This window comes from Crocodylus porosus, unplaced genomic scaffold, assembly GCF_001723895.1.
Source record: "Crocodylus porosus isolate Cpor-Errol unplaced genomic scaffold, CroPor_comp1, whole genome shotgun sequence".
Taxonomy (NCBI): Eukaryota; Metazoa; Chordata; order Crocodylia; family Crocodylidae; genus Crocodylus; species Crocodylus porosus.
The window spans coordinates 16541232-16551771 of record NW_017728927.1 but is presented as its reverse complement, the minus strand read 5'-3'; positions in this window follow the sequence as shown (position 1 = coordinate 16551771).

Sequence of the window (10540 nt, the reverse complement as noted above, 5' to 3'; positions counted from 1 at the left end):
TGCAAAGCTTCGGTCCCTAATTTGATTCTGCAGAGATTTGGCTTGATTTGGTGGCCGAATCTCTGAATCCAAATCGAGTAAGAGGACTCTTTAATCTCTCGGAATCAAACTGGAACCCTCCAAATCGATTTGGAAAGATTCGTAGATTTGGACATAGACAGCTTTAAATGTGTTTTCTACATACCTCTAGGTAGCAGGTGGCTCATGAATGCTGCGATGCTGGGGCGCAGGGAGCATCCCACAGGAGTGTGAGGGAGCTCCCCAGCATGCTCAGCAGCAGACCTGAAAGTGGACAAGAAGTACTTCCAGTCCACTTCCGGGTTCACCGCTGAGCATATGGAGGGTCCCTAGCACTCCTGTGGGATACTTTATGCGCACCAGCATCACAGCATTCACAAACCGCACTGGTACCTCAAGGTGTGTAGAAAAAACATTTAAAGCTGTGTCTATGGCCAAATTGCTGATTCTCTGAATCAGCATCGAATCTTCAGATTCAGATTTGGCTGTATTGAATCGGAGACAGTGATCCGAATCAATGAATCAAATCACTGCCCTGATTTGGGCCGAATCTAAATCTGAATTGAATAAACAGGACCCCTAACTGTCCAGCCCATCTTGCTTTTTCCAGTCCAGAGGCTATGGCTGTCCTTTCAAAAATTTCCAAAAAGGCCTCTGGATCGTCCTCTTTAGTCATTTTGGGTATTCTAATGTCCCACGGGCCCCTTTGTGCCCAAACCTGTTGCTGGAGCAGGTGCTCCTGTATAGCCGTCTGCCCTGAGGCTTGCTGCTGCTGTTGCTGCAACACCTGTGCCATCAAACTCATGGCCTGTTGTAGGGATTCTGTCCCTGTTAATACTGTTTGGTGCTCCATTTGGATCCCTCAGGGAAGACTGCTGCCGAATTTCCTGGCCAATGCACCAGTGTCAAATATTGCAGTCCCTTGTGGACCTGAAGGACGCTGCCTGCTGCTTGACTAGGGTGTTATCAGCTCTAATTGAGGATCTTGCATGCGTATGTTTCTCCTGCCATGACTTGATGTTAACGGAGTTGGTTCATATACCTTCACGTGTAGTCTGATTATTAGTTTCACCGACGTCCCGTGAAGTCCTGAGTTTCTGAGGGCTCCACCACCCCTGCACTCTTGCCTGTTCCACCGGGTGGTGGCCAGCCAGTTGTTCCGGCCACGTGTCCTCAGTTCCTCTCAAACAATCAAGCAAAAGAAAGGTCAAAAAAAAAAAAGAAAACACGAAAACAGAGAAGGCTCTCCTGGCCTGTGTCGCTGCTCCAGCTGTCTGCAGCCACACTCTGAACCAAACTTGACCTTTGTGGGGTCAGTCACTCTTTGTTGGCTCTCTCTCTTTCTCTGAGAGCCCCTTGTAGAGCTTGCCACGATTTCTTTTAACAGCTTAAGTCCATACTATTGGCTTGTGCCACTATTATATGTACCATGGTACCCCAACGTCAATAGTACCCCTCTATTAGGGTTATTACGGTACCGTTCTCACCAGGCTCAGCCAGCTCCTGGCCAGTAAACAACCAGTTCTACTCCGCAGGGGCCAGTAACCTGGGTTCTGAAACCCCGCTGGGAGGCGCCTACCAGCACTCAACGTCGCTTTCAGCGTTCCCTGCAGCGTGCGCCGGCGTGCGCCACCTCCTCCTCTTTCCGGTTCTGCGTTGTTGTCCCTTGCCTGTCCCAGGCTCTTCTTTATACCGGCGGGGGAATTATCGGCTCCTTCCTTCCCAACACACCTGAGTAAGGGGAATTTCTGCCGGGCTCCTTGGGGCTGCGGGCCTGGGGCTGCTGAACCTTTGATTAGCCTGGGAGCCTTGGAGCCTGGTGGCTCCTTCTCTCTCTCACAGGAACCCATACCTTTTCCTAAATGTTCCTTTGCTTGTAGGCAAAGCCCTAGCCCAACTCTTTTCTCTAAATCAATAGTAAATGCCACACTTAAGAGTTACACTGATGTGAATGAGAAGAGAATGAGTGTCCTCATGTTGAGGAGAGAAGTTACAACTGTCAGGAAGAGAGATTTTTCTATTGAAAGCACTGCAATGATTTCCTAGTTATTAGTACACCCCAAGCACTGTGGCTACTTTCCTCAACTCTCAGAGCCAATTGTAACAGCAGGTTACAGGTGATGGCTTGAAAACAGTATTTAAAGGTTTGCTTTTTGGGAATTGGCTTATAGGTGTGTATATATATGCGTGTGTGTGTGTGTGTATTCGAATGGTTTAAGATGGGCAGTAGGGGTTAATTGATTTAAAAAATCCTGGGTTTTACCCCCAGTTTTCTCAGCTTTCAGAAGCAGACAAGGAGTCTAACAATTAAGGACACAGCCTGGGAAATTGGGGGCATATACCAGGCTGTTCCATAACATGAGATAAGGTGGCACCAGCTCACAAGGCCAAAGGGGGCCTACAATTCTTGTTTTGAGAGAGGTATGTATGTGATGGGCTTGGAATGTTCTGAAGAAACAAAACGTGAACAGCATAATGACCACAGAGAGATGACCAATCAGTAACAGTCATGGATAGAGTCATCAGGAGGGGAAAAGAATACCAAAGCAGGGACTTTAAAGCAACAAGGGGTTTCCCATCCCTGAGAGAGTCCCCATCCCCATCCCCATCCCCAAGAGGGGTCCCTGAGAGGGGAACCTGAGGCCACCATGGACAGAGGGCATACCACCAGAAAGTCTAATCCACCCCACTGTGGGTGGTGGTGGTGGTGGTGATGGGTCCTTGGGTCCCTGCTGACATGCTGACATCTGACACCAAAGAGGGAACCTTCAGAGTGAAGCCTGCATCCTGGCCAGATGTACCTTGACTCTGACGACAGCCCTAGGATTGGTAGATATATAGACTTGCACGATTATTTGTATTGTTTCTTTTCTGTTATCACTGTGTATCAATAAATTTGCCTACTATCAAATGGAAAGTCTGAGGGTTGTGGTCAGTCTGAGGGTATTGGGTCTCCCTGGAACAAGGCATCTGGATCCTAAATCCAGTGCCAACAACAGGCAATTATTCTATACAGTGTTGTGTAGTTTCTACTCAACCCAAGTTTTTCATAGATATGGACAAACTGAGTGTGGCAGGGCACCTTTGGTGCCTTCCACTTTAAGGGCTTGAGCAGGTTGCAGACCAGCCTGCAGGTGGGAGCAGACCCAATCAGGTGGTCACATGGCAGTCAGGAGGCTGCCTGATTGGTGTAGGGCTATGCAGTCAAGGGATAAGAGCAGACCCAAGGAGCAGGGCTGCTAGTTGCAACCAGGGAGCCAAAGGGTGAACATCTCCTGGCTGGAGTACTGCTGTTCCCAGAACACCTGGAGGTCAAGGGTAGGAACTATGGGGATGGAGGAGGTTCCTGATCCTGGGGCATGACCTGAAACTACACCCTGCTAGGGTTGGGTGGTGTGTTCAGGTTGTTTGTAGCAGGGCAGTCTCCAGGAAATGCCATACATGTGCCTCCTCAGTGAAGGGCAAGGATGGGGTGCTGGAAAGCCTCAGTTCCTGCTGCCTTGTGGGTGCCCCATGGAGTGGAAAGTCTAGGTGTGTACACCCTGACAGAAAAGCACAGGGCCCAGGTCCACAGATTGGGCCCTGAGGTAGAGTCCAGGCCCATTAAATGGGGCCTACAACAGAGCCAAGGTTCAACTAGAGGGACTAGAGGCTCCAGGGGTATAAAGCCCAGAAGCCCCAGTGAGGTTCTGGAGTAATGGCCCCAGTGAGGAGGCAAAGTAGCTTCCAGAGGCCATGTACAATAGGGTCTGAGGGGACCTGAAGGACCACGTGTAGGCCAGCCAGAACAGAGGCCCCAGTGAGGTGACAGATTTGAGGGCTGCCGGCGACTGTGTAGAGTAGGGTCTAAAGGGACCTGAAGGACTGTGCATAGGCTGGCTGGAGCAGAGGTCCCAGTGAGGGGGCATGCGGCCAAGGCACATCTAAGGACACCTGAGGCCAGGTTTGGGCCAGAAGTTGCATGTGGCCCAGCAATGGAGCCAGGAGAGTTAGAAATAATTTTTGGATGCCATCTGTGAGGCATGGGACATGGTAAAGGGGAGGTTGGAGCCGTGCATTATGCCCTTGGCATCAGGACATTATGTGGGAAGCCTCATGCCTAGGAACAACTTCTCAGTTACATCAAGGGCATGGCGGGCTAGTTAGGTGGGCGCACTGCCCTAGACAGGTGGGTGGGCCAATGATTAGACTGGCCAAGAGATGGCCGAGTGTCACACTGAGTAATATAAATATGGACAAAATCCTTGGATACATCCAGATGTGACTAATTCCTAGAGTACATGAGGAGCTTAATGAAAATTAGAGAAATAAGAATGTGCCACTAAACTGTGTGTGTCAACTATTGGCTTATGCTTGCTCCAACTCACAGTTTTAGCATCCATTTTTATAAACATCCTATGTCCTATCTAATTCTCCACATCGTATGCTCATGTCTGCTATTTTGAGGCTTAATATAAAAGTTACTTATGTTAGTGTTTTTAATTTAACAAACATTCTCTGTTTATGGACTTTGGCTTGTCCATACATACCCACAGCTTTTCAATGCAGTTCTTTTAGCAGTGGAAGTGGTCTAGTTTTTCCAACAGTTAAACTATGTCCTTAGTGTACTTGGACATTACAGTAGTCTTTTAAGTGACTTAGTAGCAGTACTTGCACTCCAGTTTGAAGACTTCTTCCTGTTGTGCATTACTTCTAGATTGGATTAAATCACCTTTTATTTACAATAAATACAAAAATCAGACACTTTCTTTTTCCTTTCTTCCTGCGTCTCTGTACTGATGAATACACCTGGGTCTTGTCTTCTAATTACTGACATTAGATGGGTGGTGTAGAATAAATCTGAACATGTAGTGAACCTCATTAACTGCAGCTGAAGTTCAGCAGTTCCCACTATATCTGTCCTATGCTGTAGTGGTGCTTGGACTTGTCCTCATTTTATCTTGTGAACATTACTTACAAGTTTATCTTCACCAAGAGAGATCTTTCTATAAGAAAAAAAGACACCAACAGCTAACTAGCCTGTTCCTACTCTGTACTCCAGTTTCTGTGCTATATCTTTGGGTCATTGTACACATAACACAATTAGCCTTTAAAGCAGCTTAACTGTCCTTTTGTACCACTGTAATGGCATTGCAATTTGCATGCTCAGTGGCGTATTCAGACATTACAGCGTCGTTTAAAGTGGAAGGTAAAACCCATCTGAGGTGTTTTAGTTTGCTGCCTAACAAAGTGGAATGGTGCACGGGGCACTGGAAGCTGATGTGCTTGGGAAAACTTGGGCTTGGCAGGCTTCCAGTGCCCCGTGAACTGTTCCCACCAGCATATCCAGCCACCCTCCTGCCACCTTGCTGCTCTGCCCCAGGAGCAAGCCAGCCATTCCTGGGTGGTCCTGGGTGGTGGGAAGGTGGTGGGGACGGTGCACGGAGAGCTGGAGCTTACCTGCCTGTCATGGCAGGGTGGGCGAGCTGCTGGCGGGCTGAGCAGTCCCTTAGTTGCGGGGGACCCCAGTGCTTCCCTCTGCGGTGGCAGCACCCCCCAAGGGGCACCCGCTCACTGGTGGCACCCCCCCAGGCTGCACCTGCCCATGGGTGCTAACAGGCGGGTGCTGTCTGGGGGGCACCGCCACTGTGGAGGGAAGCACCTTGGCCAAGCAGTTCAGGGACTGCTTGGCCCACCAGCAGCTTGCCTCCCCCCACCGTGGGAGGGGCAGGTAAGGATAGGGCCCCCTCATCCTTGTACATGTGATGTGGGTTTAGTGTGGTTTAGATCTTTTAAAAACCTACCATTTTGATTTAGGGAGACCTAAACTGAACTAAACCCCTGTTGCATGTACAAGCACCCTTTATGACTGAGGTAGTTCTTTCATTGGTGGAAGGAGTAATTGTTTATTTTTTCCAGCGGTTGAATGTGATACCTCTGTGCATGGGTGAATGCAGGTGGGGTGCAGTGGCACCCCCTCTTTATTCCTGCTCCACCCAAAGGTTAAAACCAACTGCCAGGAGGGGCAGCAGCATTTCTGTTCAGGCAATGGTCAGCCTATGCTTTCTTCTGCAATTTTGCTCTCTGTTACATTCCTAGTAATGTATCTTTTCCATTAGCTCTAGCTAAAAACCTTAAATCAGGTGTGATAATAATTCTGATGTAGAAATGACTGACAATGGAGTACTGGACGCACTGTCAAGAAACTCAAGAAGGCTAGTTTTTGTTTTATGAATCTGAATAAGGGACATACATTTAAGTATAATAACTACAGAACTCGTGACACAATCTTTTGACTATTTGGACTATTTGTCCTAGTTTGTTGTGTTTTACTTAAACGTAATATATATCTAGCAAATCACTGCACATTCCGATAGTTATATTACTTTTTGCTTTCAACTTAAATTGAGTAATATAATTGTAGCCCCCTATCTTATTAGTAAAGCACCTAGTTACTCTTTAGCTGTAGAAAAAATGTATTGTGTTATATGTGATGCACCCTCCACCACTATCTTTACCCCTCTTTTTCAAAATCCTAGATCCACCCATGCCTCTGCGTCACTTTCCTTTCCAGCTTGTCAAGTGGACGAGCAGGTCTTGCAACTGAGACCCCCACCTTGTAGCATACTGTAAACTACTATCCCAAGTTCAAGCACAATGGCAAGCCAGACAAGGTTTTACGACCCCCACTCTTAGCGAGGGTGTTGATTCACAAATTTAACCAATGGCATCAAATTTCAAGTATGGAATACGCCCAATGAGTGGTGTGTGATTACTTTATAGATTGAAAAAAAATCAGAACATCCTATAAACAGACACATTCCTCAAATTCAAAGTATAAATAAAAAGGAGGAAAGCAGACAGACACTTTACTGCCTAAATAGGGAGAAAGCAGTCACTGATTGCAGCCACTTTGCAAGCTAGCAAAGCCTAAATTTACTGTGCAAGTGATTCTCTTACTCCTTTCTTAACAACTTTAACTGTTTCTAGAATTGCTACTACAGATCCATAATCTTAGGTAACAATGGGGCAAGGTCACACTTAATGCTCTTCAGTGTTAGAGAAATAAATAGATGACTAAGGAGCTTAGCATTGTAAAAACAGATTAAATTAATTGGATCTTAATGCAGAGACATCTATTAAACTTAAAATTTCATAGATCAGTAGTCTGCCTTATCTGTATGCATCATTACTATAAATCTTTCAGATAGCTTTATAGAGGCTTAGACGTTGATTCTTTAATCCTCAATTGTTTTTAATCATTTTATTTAGAAAGGACACTGCTTTATATGAGCTGCTGTGAAAGTGATCCTTAGTTAAACCTGAGAAGTGTGAAAATCATCTGTCAAAGCAGATGTACAAGATGTCTACTGTTAATATCTCTCTGGCCTTTAATCCTGTTTTTCTGGTTTGTGGGGGCATTGGCAGTTAACTTGGGTTTCAATCAAACCTAGACAAGTAGTATTTTTTTCTGCCCTCCAGAAGGCGAGTCAGACAATTGGTGATTATTTTTTTTTTTTTTTTTTTTTTCTTTCTTCACACTACTCACAAACTCATTTAGACCTTTGTTCAGACTGGATGAGGCACAGCAAGGACTGGAACATGCTGTTTCGTAGCATAAGACATTTTTTGCAAACTGAAAGGCAAAACAGCATATAGCTTGCTGACGTTATTTTTCATTTAATTTGCGAATTAAATCAAGTTAATTCTGAACTCCAAAACTTTCTTGCGGTAAACAGTGGTAACATTAAACTCGGGTCTGTTTCAAAAATAAGTTATGCTAATGTTAGTGTATGTTATAATATTTAAAGCATTGCAAATCAAATTGAATGCACAACAGAAAACTGGCAAGTTGCATTATTGCTTGTCTAGTGTAGGTTCAGTAAGAAAACATACACCAGTCAAAGAAATAAACTTATTCTCTTTTCTATCAATGTATAATGGAGCAGTGTGTGAGGGCATGGAATGGAGCAGCAGAATCTGCACCGAACAAATAGCAATGGGATTAGATCTTCTCAGGTAGTAGGACGACCTCCTTACTACAGTAATTTCATTATAAAAGTTTATTAATTCTATAGCTCTAACTGTTAGATAATAAGCGATTACTTTATTGTGACTTTGGTCCCATTGTGCTAGATGCTGTAAAAGTATGCAGGAAAAGACGGTCTTGGCCAAAGAGCTTTTAGTCTTGGTTAAGGACCAGATACAACTCCTGGATGAAATAAGCAAGCAAGCTTTGGCTGGGTGAAAAGGATTAGTTAATAGCATTGTAAGTGCTGAGGTCAAAGTAGTTACCTTAGATTAGCATGAGTGTAAATTACCATATTTACTTGAATCTAAGATGAGTTTCTCCCCGCAATTAGCATAGGGGAAAAAACCCCGTTGTCTTAGATTCATGTACAAAGCAGTGTGTGGGGGGCGACGGGGGGCAGAGGGACAAGCTGCTGCTGCTGCTGCAGCTCTGACTCAGGCCCTGAGCCCAGGTCAGGACCAGAGTCAGACCCACAACAGTCTCCTGCCCTGCCTCCACTTGCCTTCTGCAGCTTCTGCTCCCCGTCCCGCTCCCCCCACCCCATGCCCTTCTCTCCCCTTACTTTAAGGCACAGCTTAGCTCCAGTTTGGGCTAGATTCCCTCTCATGGAGCACATGGAAACTCTGTCCCCTGCCGGGGCAATCAGTAGCTGACAGTGCTGCATGCCCTGGCAAGGGCTGTGCTTCCATGTGCTGTGCTCTGGGAGGGGACAGAGACCCAGCAGTGTCTGACAGTAAGCAGGGGAGGGAGGGGAAAGGAGTCAGGGACTGGGGAGTCTGTGTAGGGGGGGTCCTAATTATTGGGGTTTCCTCTTAGATTCAGTTTCCTCTTAGATTTGAGTTAATCCAGTAGATTAATCTCTCTAATAGGGGTCATTCAAAGGCAGGTGCATTTATTTTTGACAATTCGAATCTGAAAGGGGCTGGATTGTTTAATAATCCTTCCTCAGGTAGGTGATTATTTGCTAGGATAAATATGTAGCTTTAACACCTTGATGGGTGAAATGTTGGCCCCATAAAAATTACTGGCAAACTCCCATTGACTTCAGTGGAGAGCGAGAATTTCCCCCATCACGAGTACTGGTGAGCACTTATTCTCACTAGTAAATGCTGACTGTAAAAACTGGCACGACAAGCCTTAGCTTTAAAGTAAAATAATTTCAGGTTTATTATCCTTGGCTAAAAGTTCATAAATACAGTGTGTAATTCTCAGATAATTCTTTCACCCATACATGTCTGCTTCTAACTTGGGTGCATCCTGGAAACGGTTTCTCTGCACAAGCTTTCTCTTAATGCAGACAATGACTTTCTCTTCCTCCTTTCTTTCTTTCTTTTTGCTATCCAAGAGACTCTATAGAAAACCTCCCTGATTTATTTCTTTGTCACACTCATTAGAACCTGAGATGAAGCCTATTGAGCTGTCTTAACATCATCTCAGAACAGCTGATGCTTTGGCATTTCAAATATCATATGGGTCAAGCCATAACAGCATCTCTAATTGTCAGTCACAGACTGAGACACGGAAATAGTGGGGGAAAAATAGTGAAAAGGAAAAAAAACCCTGTAGATAGAACTCAAGGTTATTGCTGCACTTCTGAAAGAATTGAAAGCGCAACTTACCTACATGAAAGCTTTAGCTTCTATAGTAATATTCTCTAACTGAAAGGCATAAAATGTTCTTTCTGCCTTTTCTCTTGGATTTCCAATTTCTTATGTGTCCTTTTCTTTCATCCTTTATAGGACAAGATGGATACATAGTCTGAATAGAATTCTCTGCTGTGAATTCTCCAAGTGTGTGATCTGGGGGTGGTGGGGGGAAGCTTTCAGCTATAGATTTTTTTCTTTAAATATGAACACAAAACCTGGTGATTTCACAATTTACATGAATTTGTATGTCTGGCTATATGCTCTGCATCGTAAATCCCCTTGCCAATATAACGATATCATCTGCTCCAAAAGAAGAATTCAACTGTCTACATTTGGGAAATCCTCAACTGCTATTTTATAAGACAGCTCTAGGTTGGGGTAGTGCTAAAAGAACATATCAGAGGAGAAACATCAAGTAGTTAAATATTTTCACAAGTATAGTAACCTGAGGTAATCCATCCTGGTTCCAGGCACAGCAGTCAGGCATGTTGAATAATTTTAGCTATGTAGGTATACCGCAGGTACTATGCTACAACTATAATCTTTACTAGAAATGGTGCTGCTGACATTAATAATCAAAGGTAGATAAGAGATGAAAGCTCTTTTGAAGTCTTGCAGTTGCATCTTAACAATGGCTATAGAAAGATGCAGGTCATTAGGTCTTTTCCCAAAAGAAGATGCTTCACTGGACAAATCTGCCTTGGTTTTGAGTGGCGCTAAATGGACAAAGGGCTTTGTCCAATAAATGTCAGATTCTGAATGTATAAAGCTACGTGGCACACGGCAGCATTTCATAGGTTTTCATGATGTTTCCTGTACTGGTGTAAGATGTCTTTTCCATATGTGCCAAATCCTACGCTTCATA